Here is a 3,860-nt window from a genome sequence, read left to right as displayed (position 1 = left end):
GATTGAATTTTCTCTTTTTATATTGAATTTTTTAAATAAATATTTTATATTTTTATTGATCAATACACGTATTTACAAGTAAACTATTAATTTAAGTATTATTACTTATCTCATTTATTATAAATGAGTTCATAATATACGTAAATAAGATAAGACACGTAATTGATAAACGTGTCACAGGGTGCACACGTATTGTGTAACCGCGTTTATATAAATGAGATAAGCGCAAACAACACTTATATATGTAATTCGTTTATAATAAATAAGTTGGATTGTATGAGAGATATGATAACACTATAAATAAAGTTATTATCCAACTGTTAATGATCTTGAGACATATATAATAGAACTAAATAAGTGTACGGTCCTCCAAATTTATGCACCTCCCTATCAAATAAACATAAAATGGGATTGTTATTTTGTTATACCTCCATCCCAAACCAATCATAAAAAGCTATAAAAGTATAACTTCAAACATCATAAACTAACTTACAAATACCTAAGATTTTTTGACGGATGCAATACGGAGACTTCAAATACATTCTAATGCAGTTTGTCTGCAATGTACGTGGTACTTTGCTCAATCATACTCAACAATTCTAGACTCAGCATTCTTCTAAATACTGTATACCTAGCATGACAGCCTTTATGTTCTTTAATCTATGCACAATGCAAAATTCTACACCGTCATCTATGTTGTAATCATCTTCTCCCGTATTAAAAAAATGAAATATCCTCATGTATCGCGCCAAGATTCAACGTGTGAGAGTGGCTAGGTACAACAGACAACTCCAAAACTGGCTTCAGGGCAGGTAGAAGATACCGAACTATTCTACCGACCGAGGTCTCGAGTACAAACTCCTCATCATCCAAAAAAAAACACTTTTGTTGCTCTCGACACGTATTCTTCATCCGACTCCTCACTATCCACCTCCGTGTGTTCCACTAGACTAGCACAATATAGAGGTGGTAGTGCAAGAGGTGAGTCGTTTTGGACAAAAGTCGAGTATCCAGAACCACCACCACATACGGCACCAACCTCCGCAGCAAGCTTCATCACTTATTGGGCTATGATTCTTCCATGAACATCAAACATCAATCACACATGCTCATCGTCATCCAATAAAAAAACATGAAACCGAAATAATCTATTTTCCATCAGTGCTAACAACTTCTACCCAATTCTTCAAACCTTATTTATTCCATTAGCACCCAAACTCGTCAATATTAGGCTTTTCAACTCAGAAAAAAAAATCTAATCAACGAGTGTCCAGTAGGATAAGATTTTCACTCTCAAAAACAACCCCGTCGTCACCCATTCTCATGTGACAATTAGAATATACACTTACAAAAACATATTCAGACATTCTTGTTAAACCTTTTGAGAGAACAAAGAAGAAAAAAGGGTAAGAAGAAGTGATTTGCTTGTAACCAACACCACTACTTGCAGATCATTTTATAGCTGAATTAAATTTGTCGTATTATATCTCGTTTACGGTATAAACGAGTTAATAATACACGTATCTCGTTTACATTACGTTGAAATCCAACTCCGACATGTGTCTCATGTGCACCCAATTAATTCACATAAATTACGTGTCTTATTTTGATTCTCATCAATTTCATTGTATATGTATAATAATTTTTAATTATATAGTATAATATTTTAGGAGTATAAATAAGTCGGATAAAATTATACCTAAATTCGTACTTAATCTTATTCGCAATTCAATCTGTTCAGCTTTTAATCCGACCCCGATGCGGGGATTGAGTTACCAACCGTATTCAAATGAGCTGGGTCAAGTTTGAGTATTCTTAGATAGGATTAGTATTAAAAATCCTAATCCGTCACACTAAAAATGACGCAATTTTATTTGTTTTTTTTTTAAAGAATGACATTTTCTTACCTTGTTATTTTAGACAATACAATTGTTTTTTTTTTTAATTTCATCAAATACTAATAAAAATAAAAAATTATTCTCTACATACAAGCATTTTTCCCATACAAGTTATACAAGCATTTATATTCACGCGCTTTCATGTTTTTCTTCGTGTCTCTTCTTCTTCTTCTTAAATTTTCTCTCTCGTTATCGTCGTCATCAACACCACCTCTTTCTCTTCCTCCTCTTCCTCATTTTCTTCATTGGAATTTCTTCTCCTCTTTTCTTTTTCTTTTTCTCTTTCTCCTCCATCATCAGTTATCTCGTTGTTGAAAATAATAAATAATTCAGGTTCAGATTGTCAACCAGAACGAAATTAATTATTGTTTTGAATCCAATCGAGTGGCTGAGGTGTGGTTCAATTTAGAAGAAAAATATAGCATTAGAGAAAATATTTTTCTGTATTTGCAGCAAATTTGGGTGTAGTATGAAAATATTTGGGTGTAACACGAAGATATTTGGGTGTATTTTAAGATTTTCTTTTGTGTATTTTTATTCTGATTAGTTCTGCATAATTCAAAACTCTTCCTCTTCCTCCTTTTCATCTTCTACTGCTTTTTCTTTTTTTTTTCTCATCATCATCACCATCTTCTTCTTTTTTTTCTTTCTTATTCATCTTTTTCTTTTTGTTTTACCTTCTCAAGTTTCTTTTTGTTTTACTCTCTTAATAAGAATAAAAACAAAAAAATGAAATAAAGAAGAAGAAGAAACACATAATGCTACAAAATTACTTAGAAGAGGATGAACTTACATTCATTTAACTAAAAGAAAAAAAGAAATAAGGAAACAAAGAAGAAGAAAAAATGCAGCATTAGAGAAAATATTTTTCTGTACAGCAAATTTAGTTGTAACACGAAAATATTTGGGTGTAACACGAAGATATTTGAGTGTATTTTAAGAATTTTTGGGTGTATTTTTATTCTGATAAGTTCTGCATAATTCAAAATTCTTCCTCTTCCTCCTCCTCCTTATCTTCTACTATTTCTTCTTTTCCATCTTCTTATTTCGTTTTTTTATAATTCTTTTTAGGAGAAAAAATCAAACAAAGAAGAAAAAAAACATAATGTTGCAAAATCAAAATAGAAAGAGGAGGAGAAAAAAATGCAGCAACAACAACAATAATAAAAAAATAATGATGAAGATGAAACACGCGAAGAAAAAGGAGAAGAAATGCAAAGAAGAAGGAGAAGAAGAAGGAAGAGAAAGAAGAAAAGGAGAAACGCGAAGAAGAAGAAGCGTCTTTCATAATGGTGAGTGAAAGCGCGCTTTGAAAACGGTTGAGTGACGCGCATGTTTTTTTTTTTTTTGTTGCCCACGGTATCCCCCAACCCGACAGGCCAAGGACTAATCCGTCACGGATCGGAGCTCCATTTAAGGGTCTGCCGCTGGCCAATGGGTTGCTGCATGCACAAGACGGGATTCGAACCTCCGACACTTGCTTAAGCGGACGAGTGAGCTGACCACTCGACCAACCCAAATTGGTTTGAGTGACGCGCATGTTATCACACTCCAGTAGATAAATGTAGTTTTTGTTAAACTTGGCCCAACTTATAAGACTTATAAGCCAAAAAAAATTTGTATGTATAGCATAACTCAAAAATCAATCTAGTAGCATTTTTATTTGTAACAAAAGAATCAACCACCACCACTTCTTATCTTATACTTATCATTATAATTTTTATTTCTAGTATTTCATTATAGCATTTTGCTACTATCACTATTTTCTATATCACCACCATCATCACCATAATTATAGAGGTGTTCGCAGTATTATTTGAATCAATTTTAAAAGATATATATAATTTGTTGTGATTTTAATTTTTATCGGTTTATTTTGTTTTTAAATCTAATCCAATCTAAAATTTTTTATTTAGAATCGATTATTTATTCTTTTTTTAAATTATAAAATTTTAAGATTCC

At 31.9% G+C, this 3,860-nt stretch overlaps 1 protein-coding gene across 1 annotated transcript in view; it reads right to left on the bottom strand.

Moving 5' to 3' along the window:
• LOC107611622 (nuclear transcription factor Y subunit A-1) overlaps positions 1 to 3,860 on the bottom strand; it is a 20,750-nt gene that overhangs the window by 4,641 nt on the left and 12,249 nt on the right. The window lies entirely within an intron of this gene.

Source organism: Arachis ipaensis, chromosome B01 (assembly GCF_000816755.2).
Source record: "Arachis ipaensis cultivar K30076 chromosome B01, Araip1.1, whole genome shotgun sequence".
NCBI classification, from domain to species: domain Eukaryota; kingdom Viridiplantae; phylum Streptophyta; class Magnoliopsida; order Fabales; family Fabaceae; genus Arachis; species Arachis ipaensis.
This window is presented reverse-complemented; position numbering and strand designations above follow the sequence as displayed.